The sequence below is a fragment of the Vicugna pacos genome, chromosome 31 (assembly GCF_048564905.1).
Source record: "Vicugna pacos chromosome 31, VicPac4, whole genome shotgun sequence".
NCBI classification, from domain to species: Eukaryota; Metazoa; Chordata; class Mammalia; order Artiodactyla; family Camelidae; genus Vicugna; species Vicugna pacos.
Window position 1 is genome coordinate 233352 of NC_133017.1, and position 10929 is coordinate 244280.

A 10929-nucleotide genomic window follows, 5' to 3' on the forward strand; every position below is an offset into this window, starting at 1 on the left:
TCTGATTCATTACAGTTCCTCTAGGAATTTATTTTATATTATTGCAAGCCTCAGAAGAATATGAAATTTACAATTTCAGGTGGAGTTTTTGGCTTAGTAGCTTTCATAGCTAAAAGCTTTCACTGACTACACAAAATTGTTGGTTCTACTTTTCTCTGTGATTTCTACACCAATTAAAATTTCACTTTACATCTAATCATTTTGGATTTCAATCAGCTTCCTGATATTACATTTTTGTAGATAAAATGATTTTTCCTGTAGGTCACTATCTATTGATGATCATTTTTTTCTTTTAGTATTAAATTTTACAACTGACTTCCAGTCTATTGCTTGTCATGTAACTGGAGAAAGATTAATAAAGCTCATAGAGACATCATTTACCAATACACGACTAGACTTACAAGTTGTACTTATCACAGTCTGACTTCCTCTGCTGAATGTGTATACAGAAAAATCAAGTTAATAACAATGTGGATTTGATCCTATAGGGTCATCAAACCACCCTTATCTATTTATTTATTCTTAGTAGTCACTACTTTTCTATTATTTGACCTAGAAATTGCCCTCCTCTTACTCCTACCCTGAGCATCTCAAAAGAATAACAAAAGCTAAATTTTTCATGGCACAAACTCTAATCTTATTACTAGTAGCCATAAGGTTTTCCTATGAATGGATTAAAAAGGATTAGAATGAATGTATATGATAACTAGTTTAAACAAAAACATTATTTTGACTCATAAAATTATAATTAACTTCATAATTATCAAATGGTATTAGTCAATATTACTACCATTTTAGCATTTACACTACCCTATATGGATAATAATATATAAATCACATGTAATACCCTCATTACTGTGCTTAGATGGCATATCAGCATTATTCATTATAGCAACTGCCATCATTCTAAACACCCATTTTTCATTAGCTACCATAATACCTATTCTTAGTACTCATCGCCTGTGAGTCTGCACTAGGATTATCATTAATAGCCATGATATCCAATGCTTATGGTACTGATTATGTACAAAATCTTAACCTTTTTCAGTGCTAAAACTCATTATTCCAAACATTATATTAATACCATTAACGTAATTATCAAAATTATATCCTCTGAATTAATACTACATCTTATGGCCTATTAACCAGACTTATCAGCTCATTCTTCCTCAATCAACTGAATGATAATAGCCTTCACTTTTCACTAACCTTCCTATCTATAAGTCCCTCCACTTGCATCAACAACTTGTCTTCATCTACCAATACACAGGGCCAGCCAATTTCATCTATCCAAAGGATCATTAACCCCCCACTATATTATCACAGTGCTAATCTTATTACAAATATCCTTAAATTTTCACCACTTCACAATTGATTACATTCTATAGTTTACTCAAAACAACTGTAGTCAAAACCCTAATTATTTATTACCCACTGAGAAAATCAGACAAAATGTTTCGATTCAGGACTTTATTTCTTATTGTATATAATACTTGGATCACTTGCTCTTGTCATTTCACTAATTTTGATCCAGAATCTTACAGGTTCATTACATTCTCTAATAATTCAATACTAAACTCAAACAGCATCAACTTTTTTAACTTTTTTATTGAGTTATAGTCCTTTTACAATGTTGTCTCAAATTCCATTGTAGAGCACAATTTTTCAGTTATACATGAACATACATACATTCATTGTCACATTCTCTTTTGCTATGAGCCACCACAAGATCCTGTATATATTTCCCTGTGTTACACAGTACAATCTTGTTTATCTATCCTACGTGTTGAAATCCCAGTCTGTCCTTTCCCACCCCTGCCCCCTTGGCAACCACAAGTTTGCATTCTATGTCTATGAGGTATTTTTTGTTTGTTTTGTATTTATTTTTTATTTTTTAGATTGCACATATGAGCAATCTCATATGGTATTTTCCTTTCTCTTTCTGGCTTACTTCACTTAGAATGACATTCTCCAGGAACATCCATGTTGCTGTAAATGGTGTTATGTTGTCGGTGTTTATGACTGAATAGTATTCCATTGTATAAATATACCACCTCTTCTTTATCCAGTCATCTCTTGATGGACATTTAGGTTGTTTCCACTTCTTGGCTATTGTAAATAGGCAGCTATGAACATTGGCTTGCAGGTGTCATTTTGAAGTAGGGCTCCTTCTGGATATATGCCCAGGAGAGGGATTTCTGGGTCATATGGTAAGTCTATTCCTAGTCTTCTGAGGAATCTCCATACTGTTTTCCACAGTGGCTGCACCAAACTGCATTCCCACCAGCAGTGTAGGAGGGTTCCCTTTTCTCCACAACCTCCCAGCATTCGTCATTTGTGGACTTTTGAATGATGGCCATTCTGACTGGTGTGAAGTGATACCTTATTGTATTTTAGATTTGCATTTCTCTGATAATTAGTGATATTGAGCATTTATAAATGTGCCTGATGATCATTAGCATCCATTTCTTAATGTAGAATTTCCCTATGACTGACATGTATAAGAGCATTATGGTAAATGCACCCCTTTAGGACCTACACCTTTGATTACCAAAAGCATAATTCAAATTTTTGTTCCAGGATCCCGAGTACCTGCAGTTATATTACTCACACCAGGCAGCTGGGGTATTATAATATTATAATATTAAATTCCTTAGAAAATTCGATGGCATATCCTGTAATTATACTATCTCTATAAGCAATAATTATAACGAGCTCCATCTGTCCATGCCAAACAGACTTAAACAGACCACATGGTCCTCCATCAGCCACGCAGCGCTCGGAACTGCAGGCACTCTCACCCAGACAGCACGATGCTGTAGTGGTGCTCGAGCCCTACCAGTCCCCCACGCCTGTGCTATGGTCTGAACCATGGATCAGGTGCCCCAGGCATGAGGTTCAGCACTGGGATGATGTGCCCGCTTGGCCTGGTTGAAAACCAGTGGGTTTACTGTAACACTGTAAGAAACTGAGACCCTGCTCTTGAAGAGCCTGTGCAGAGGGTTGCTGATGCCCCATCACAGCAGGGAAACAGCAGGCTGAACACTGCCTGGGGCTCTGGCAGCTTCCACGGATGCCTCAAGTGGGGCCCCCCAGACTATACAGGCTCCTGCTCCAGCCTTCCATGTTCTGCTGCTGCTCCCCACTCAGGTGGTAGCTTCCATTGTCAATAAGAGTGCACAGAGTGTGAGAAAATGGTGCTGCCCTGGATGTGGCCCTACCTCTGAAAAGACTGTAGGCAGTCACTGCTAGCTAGTGTCCCTGCACACACTCTGGAAGGAGCAATACAAGCATCAGGGCAGAGGCTGCCATCATGAGAACTCACTTTCTCATGCACAACTGAGAGGGGTTGAGGCCAGCTCAGTGGTCTGGCCCCAATCTCTCTGGCCCTGACCTACCCTCTAGCCAAGGTGTACACACTGGGGAAAAGGTAAAACCAGTACAGAAGTGCCACTGCAAGCCCTCAGTCCTCAGCCACATTCCAAACCAAAGCAGAGACTGCCCTCACACCCAGGAGAACCCAACTCCCACAGAGATCCTGCTCCAGCCCAACAGGACCCTGTGCCACCCCTGATAGGGCTGTTAACAGTCATGGAGCAGAGGAGAAGCCCCTGCTTGAACCTGGAACTGGCTCCAATCCCTCTAACTCCAGCTGTACCCCCCCATTACTCTGGCAGCCAGCACATCCTGGGGGAAGATGGCAGCCAACTATCAGTTAAGATGCAATTCTTCCCACAGATCCGCTGGGCACAGAAGACTGCATAGGAATGCTCTCACACAAGGACACACCTTGAATTCTGGGACAGGTAACTGTTTCACCTAACTTCACAGAGATATAGAAAGTTAAAGTGAAAAGACAGGAATATGTTTTAAGTGAAATAATAAGAAAATAGCCATAATGAAAAGAGATAAATAATTTATTTAACAAAGAGGTCAAAGCAATAGTAATAAGAATGATAACTGCACTGGGAAAAAGAACAGATGAACACAGGGAGAATTTTTAAAAAGAACTAGAAAATATACAAAAAGAACCAGTCAGAGCAGAAGTGTAGGTAACGTGGAAAATTAGTCAGTACAGATGCTACATTAGCAATCTGGATGATAGAATAATAAAAAACACCCAATTAGAAGAGCAAGAAGAAAAAATACATTAAATGAGTTTAAGGGACTTCTGAGACAGCATCAAACATATTAACATTCATATTATAGGGGTCCCTGAAAGAGAAGAGAAAGGGTGAGAAAACATTGGATAAAATTATAGCTGAAAGCTTCCCTAATCCGAAAAAGGAAACAGAGATCCAGGCGCAGGAAACACAGAGTCACAAATGGTATCAGCTCAAACAGACCCACATCAAGACAAATCATTATTCAAAAAGCAAAATTTAAAGATAATGACAGAATTGTAAAAATCAGCAAAAAAGAATGACTTCTTTGTTCTTTTTCCTAACAGATAAAATGTTATAGATTTTGCAAAGAATGACAAAAGTTTTGGTTTGTTTGAATGAATGAATGAATGAATAACAGAATTCTAAATGTAGGAAGAGAAAAGGAAAGCATCACATGAAAGGAAATTCCTCATAAACTATCAGCTGTTTTTCAGCAGAGTCATTGCAGGCCAGAAGGGAAAGCCATGATTACATGCTATTGTAAACATTTAGCAACATTAGTAAGTACTCAAAGAGAAAAATCTGCAACCTAAGGCTACTCTAGTCAGAAAAGTTATTAATCACAATTGAAAGAGAGTTAAAGAGCTTCTCAAATGAGCAAAAACTAAGAATTCATCAATCCTAAATTAACCTTACAAAGAGTATTAAAAGATCTTTTTATGTGAAAAAGAAAAATCTGTAAAAAGAAATAAGAACTTGTTGAGGGGAAGGTAGTGCTCAGCTGTAGAGAGTGTGCTTAGAATGCATGAGGTAATGGGTTCAATCGCACTAAAACAAGTAAATAAAACTACCCACCTCCCAAGAATATTACCAAGGAAAAGAAGAACTTCTGGGAAGGGGGAAATCCCAGTTTAAAGGCAAAAATGCAGCAATGGCTGTGTCAACAACTTAAATAAGCTACTACAAAGATTAAAAAACAAAAATTATAAAAACAACTATAATTACAATAAACACTTACAAGAGGTATAGGAAGATGTAAAAAATAAAATCAAAAACAAAACAAAAAAGGGGGAGAGGGAATAAAACTTTAAGCGACCTTAAATGACAATCACTTGAAAACAGTCAGATATTGTAACAGAACAACGTATATGAAACTCATGAAAACCATAAATTAAAAACCTACATTAGATATGCAAAAACAGGTGAGAGAAACACAAATATAACAATAACGGAAATCATCTAACCATAAGGGTATTTTCTGAAAGAAGAAGAAAAATACAGAAATGAACCAAAAATAAAAACATTTGGCAAGGTAGCAGGATAGAGATTAAGATACACAAATTGGCTGCGTTTCTTTACATTAACAATAAAACAGTAGGAAAAGAAAGTAAAGAAACAATCTCTTTTAAAATCATATCCAAAACAACAAAATACTTAGGAATAAATCTCACAAAGCAGGTGAAACACTTATACATGGAGAACTACAAAATGTTGATTAAAGATAACTTAAAATGGAAAGATATCCCATACTCTTGGATTGGAAGAATTAATATTGTTAAAATGATCATACTACCCAAAGCAATCTACAGATTTAATGTGATCCCTGTGAAATTGCCCAGGACAATTTTCACAAAATTAGGGCAAATAATCCTAAAATGTATATGGAATTGCAAAAGACCCAGAATTACCAAAAGATTGCTGAAGAAAAAGAACAAAGCTGGAGAAATAACCTTCCCAGACTTCAGACAGTACTACAGAGCTACAGTAATCAAAACAGCAGGGTACTGGTACAAAAACAGACATATGGATCAATGGAACAGAATATCAAGCCCAGAAGTAAACCCACAATCTTTTGGTCAATTAATCTTTAAAAAGTAGGTAAGAACATTCTATGGAATAAAGACGGTCTCTTCAGCAAACATTGCAGGGAAAATTGGACAGCTGCATGTAAATCAATGAAGTTAGAATACTCCCTGACACCTTACATAAAAATAAATTCAAATGGTCTAAAGAGTTAAACATATGATAAGACACTATAGACCACTTAGAAGAAAATGTAGGCAAAACATTATCTGACATATACCTCAACAATGTTCTCCTAGGGCAGTCTATGCAACGAATAGAAATAAAAGCAAAAATAAACAAATGGGACCTAATTGAATTTATAAGATTTTGCACAGCAAAGGAAAGTATAAGCAAAACAAAGACAATTTATGGAATGGGAGAAAATGTTTGCAAAAAATGAGACTGAAAAGGGCTTAATTTGCAGAACATATAAACAGCTCACACAACTGAATTAAAAAAACAAACAAACAAAACTAGCCAATCCAAAAATGGCAGAACTAAATAAACAATTCTTCAGTGAAGACATACAAATGGCTAATAGGCACATTAAAAAAAATGTTCAATATCGCTAAATATCAGAGAAATGCTAATCAAAACTACAATGAGGTATCATCTCACACCAGACAGAATGGCCATCATTCAAAAGTCCAGAAACGATAAATGCTGGGGAGGCTGTGGAGAAAAGGAACCCTCCTACACCGCTGGTGGGAACGCAGCTTGCTGCAGCCATTGTGGAAAGCAATATGGAGATTCCTCAAAAGACTGAAAATAGACTTGTCAATGGCTTTTGATCTCAGGTCAGGCTGACAAGCTCCCAAAGACCTGGGCCTCGCCCATTATTCCGCCCCAGGTCGCCTGCGCCCTGGAGGGTCCGGGGCGCCACCACTCGCCAGGCAGGCCCACCTGCGCAGGGCGGCTCTGGCCTGAGGCCCAGTCGGAGGTGCTCCGGGCCCGGCCGGCGCCCTCCCACCTCCCGGGGCTGCACCCGCTTTCCCAGACCCGCGTACCAGCGGCAGTGAAGGTGCGGGGTTCAGTGACTACTAATGTTGGGGGGACTACGCACCACGCAGTAGGGCGGCGGCCCGGACCCGCCTCTGGGTCCTAACAAGCAGCGCGGCCCCGGCCTCACCACCGCACCCCAACCTGCGCGCCCCCACCAGCGCCCCCTTACCTGCCCGGCAGCGGCAGCAGCGAAGGCGACGGCAGGCGGCGGCCCAGACCCCAGGCCGTCCCCCTCCTCTGGGGCCTGGCCTAGGGGCGCCCGGCTCCAGCCCAGCCCCCACGCGCTCTGGGCGGGCTCCGGCGTCTGCGCGCGCCCCTCCTCCACCCGCCCGCAGCGTGGACGCTCGGGCTGCAGCTCCTGCAGTACAGGTTGTGGTGTGGGAGGCCAGGCAGGGCCCCATTCCCAATGCTTCCTCTCCCATCACTGACAGGGTCCCGGCATCCATCCAGAACAACCACAGGCCCAGGGCCAGGCTACACCCCCAGCCCCACTTCTCCTTCTCACCGCCCCCCATCATTGACACCTACTCCCAGCCAAGCTAGGTCCCCAAAAAGACCCCCAAGGTGAAGCTTCTCCTCACACTGAGATCCCCGCTCCCACTTTCTGCCCCACCACGTCCAATCTATGGATCCTGAACTCCAAACTGACCCTTCATACCTTACCCCAGGTCCCCCATCCCAAGATGGTTCCCTCACCCCAAAATTGAAGCCTCAACCCTCAGCTGGGTCACTTCCATTCTGAGCGGCCCCTCACCACTCAGCCTGTCCCCACACTGTATGATTCCCCTCACTCTGAGTGCACCCCTAACCCGAGATGACACCCTCATTCTTCACCCAATGGGGTGGGGCATTACAGGCTCCAATCATCATGGCGACAGACACCAGTCAGAGCTCTGGCGTAGTGTGTGGGCAAACAGCCCTGTATCTGAGGCTTTGGGGTTTGGTGGGTGAGAATGGAGGTGGTTCCAATTCCCACCCAGGAACCCTGCCCCCCATGCCCTGTGCTTTCTCTAAGCCAGAGGCTCAGGGAGATCCTAGGCTGCATGCCAGGGTGGTCCTGGGCTGTTCACCACCCACCAGTAGTCCTTGGTTGGGTGATGGCACAGATGGTGATCCAGACCCCTATGGCAGAGGTGCTGGGCACATCAACATGCTAGAGGGAGGATGCAGCCAAGCCTGGCAATGGACAGCATGTGGTTGTCTGCATGATCTGGGCTCAGCCCAGGTGGGTTCAGAGATGTGTTCATTCATGCGGCAGAAAAGGGAAGAGGAACCAGAGCTTTGAAAGTGTACTTGTTAGGAGACAAAGGTTCAAGAGAAAAGTGTGAAGCTGTTTTGGCTAGGCCATCTTGGAACCCGGTGCAATGCTGGTCGCTTGTATCTGGGGAGCCTGATTATTGATGGGCAAGTGAGAAGTTCCCCGCACCCTACATGGTATAGTTTACAGGCAATTGAAGATACTTTGACAAGTAATTTTAATCACCAATAATTGTTATTTTCTCTGCTGGAGAGCAGTTCCATCCACAGTCATGGTGAGTCTGGCAGGGTTCTTGCCGAATCCCTGCCAGGGGCAGAGGAGGACCCGCCCAGAAACATCCTCTTATCTCTCAGCAAAGGCACTGTAATAGAAAAGAAGAAATCTGACTCTATGCTAGATCTGTTCCTTTGGCTTTAACCCTGTGCCCTGTTTTCTAGGCTTAGCCTTGCTAGCTCGGCACCTTTTGTAAAAGAATGTTGCCTTTAGCCTGAAATATACAAGGCAGCCTATTCCCAAGACTCTGACCTTTAAGGATATTCACACTTTTGCACTCATATAAAGATGACAAGTTGCAGAATAGAAAATAATGGGTTTTTTTTTGGAGGATTTACAGGGGCACAATGACATGAATCATGTGGAGAGCTGCAAGAACAAAGGATTACAAGAACAAATAATTCCTACACCAAGAAGTTTGCAACAACCAATCACACCCCTACCCCTTTCAAGTATAAAAGGTGCCTGAATTCTGGTTGGGGAAGAAGGTTCTCCAGGACATTAGTCTGTCATCTTCTTAGTCTGCCAGTTTTCCAAATAAAGTCGCTATTCCTTGCTCCAACACCTCATCTACTGATTTATTGATTTGTCGTGTGGTGAGCAGAATGAGGTTGGATTCTGTAACAGCACCTCACACCTTCCCAGTACAAGATGACTTTTGTGTCCTGTCTCAGAAAAGAGCCAAACAAAAGAACAGTAAGATACTCAACTCTACTGTACTCAGAGAAATGCAAATGAACGTGAAATGTTATTTTCGCACCTATCAAACTGGTAAACATTTGCAAAGATGTTCCCAGTGTTGGGAACCCTGCTGGGAAGCCTTCGAAGTCTGCCAGTGGTGGTGGTGGTACACCTTGGAAAGCATCCATTGTTAGTATCTATCAAAATTCAATGTGCAAACACTCCAGCCAGCAAATTAAGGTCTACAGAGAAACTTTTTATTCCATATATTTCAGTATTGCTTATGTTTTCACACAAAATATATATTACCTAAGGAATTTTAAAATACATTTTATAAAAAGAATCCTTAACTTTAGGATTCTGTAAACAGTTTCTTATGCTTTGTAAATTTACTATTCTGGAAAAGAACAACAACAACAAAAATCAAATGTACTTTCTGTTTTTTTCCAGAAGTAATTATCAGCAAAACTTGAAAATGTAGAGACTCTGAGTTTGTCTTTTGGAGAGGCCTGCAAGAGCCCCAAGGACAGACTCTGGTTACAGGGTTAGGGTTAGGGCCTGGGAGGGACCAAGGAGATGGGTGGGATAAGCCTAATTTTAAATGTCACCTTGAAAACAAGACTGTGTCAAGAAGCCCAGAAGTCCCTACCTTCCATTCTCAATGAATCACGATGAAGGGGGAATAATAAAATGGTCGCACTTAGGTTAACAGACTTCTTATTCTGATGGTTGCCCTTAGAATGCTTAATGAACCTGACCGACCAGTTGCTACCCACAACTCCAGGCCCAGTGTTAAAACTACAGCCATTGATCTTACTGTTTCTATTTTATTCCAGTAATCGAAAGTCATAAACATGCTTGGTCTCTGTGTCCTTCTCCAGGGAGAAAGTCAAAGGACTGTAACCTTACAAAGAAGGCCACACCTTGAGTGCTAATGAGATAAAGTGATCTAACCACTATCCTCTATAGAATTGGTCCCCTGGAGGCATCATGACGCCATTCTGAGTCTTCTGATGAGAACATGATTCTGTCAGTTGTTATGAACGCTTCGTTGTTTAAGCTATGGCTATATAATTATCCTGCCCCATTGCAAAGGTGGGTGCACAGTTTTGAAGGGATTAGCCTGCTGTGAGTTTCCTTTGCCTGGATGAGTAATAAAGCTGCCTCCTTTCTTGTAAGCTCCAAGACCCGGTCTCTGTGTTATTTGGCTCATTAGGGACGGGAGCTGATCTTTCAGCAACACTGAGGATCATGAGATGAACATACAGACAATCACCAGGACCTTTGGAACCACCTGGCACCAATATTAAAAACTGATGTAAAACCACAGAACGTCTACTAAAGAACACAACCAGTGGTATGGTGGGGTGTGGGGGTTTCATGAAGGGGCGTGGCATGAAACAGTGCACGTTTCACAGGCGCACAGGTCCACCATGAAAGAAAAAATATTAAAAAGAAAACAAAAACACTACCCAGTAGATATTAAAGTCCTCCTTCTTCATGGGGATACTGAAGAATGTTAAAAATGTATATATGCATACCTTTTCAAAGCAGGTCAAATAAGCTCAGACTTCTGGGCTGGGGAGGCTTCAGGAATGGAAATCCTGAGTGTCCACATGGCAATGGCTGGAGCAGGTACTGCCAACACAGGATGAGCCTGTACCCCAGGGACCAGAGGTACTGTCAAAATAAACCCACTGCAAGTACAAACATTGATGAGTCAAAAACCATAAAGTTGAGGTTACAAAACAAAGCCAGGATCCA

General features: G+C 41.8%; 1 long non-coding RNA gene across 1 annotated transcript; it reads right to left on the bottom strand.

The window, feature by feature from the left end:
- Positions 1 to 8411: 8411 nt before the first annotated feature.
- On the bottom strand, positions 8412 to 10929 carry LOC140690565 (uncharacterized). The gene is made up of 2 exons (XR_012065868.1): positions 10707 to 10929; positions 8412 to 8572 (listed from the first exon to the last, which is right to left on the bottom strand). It is a non-coding gene; the product is annotated as an uncharacterized lncRNA (long non-coding RNA).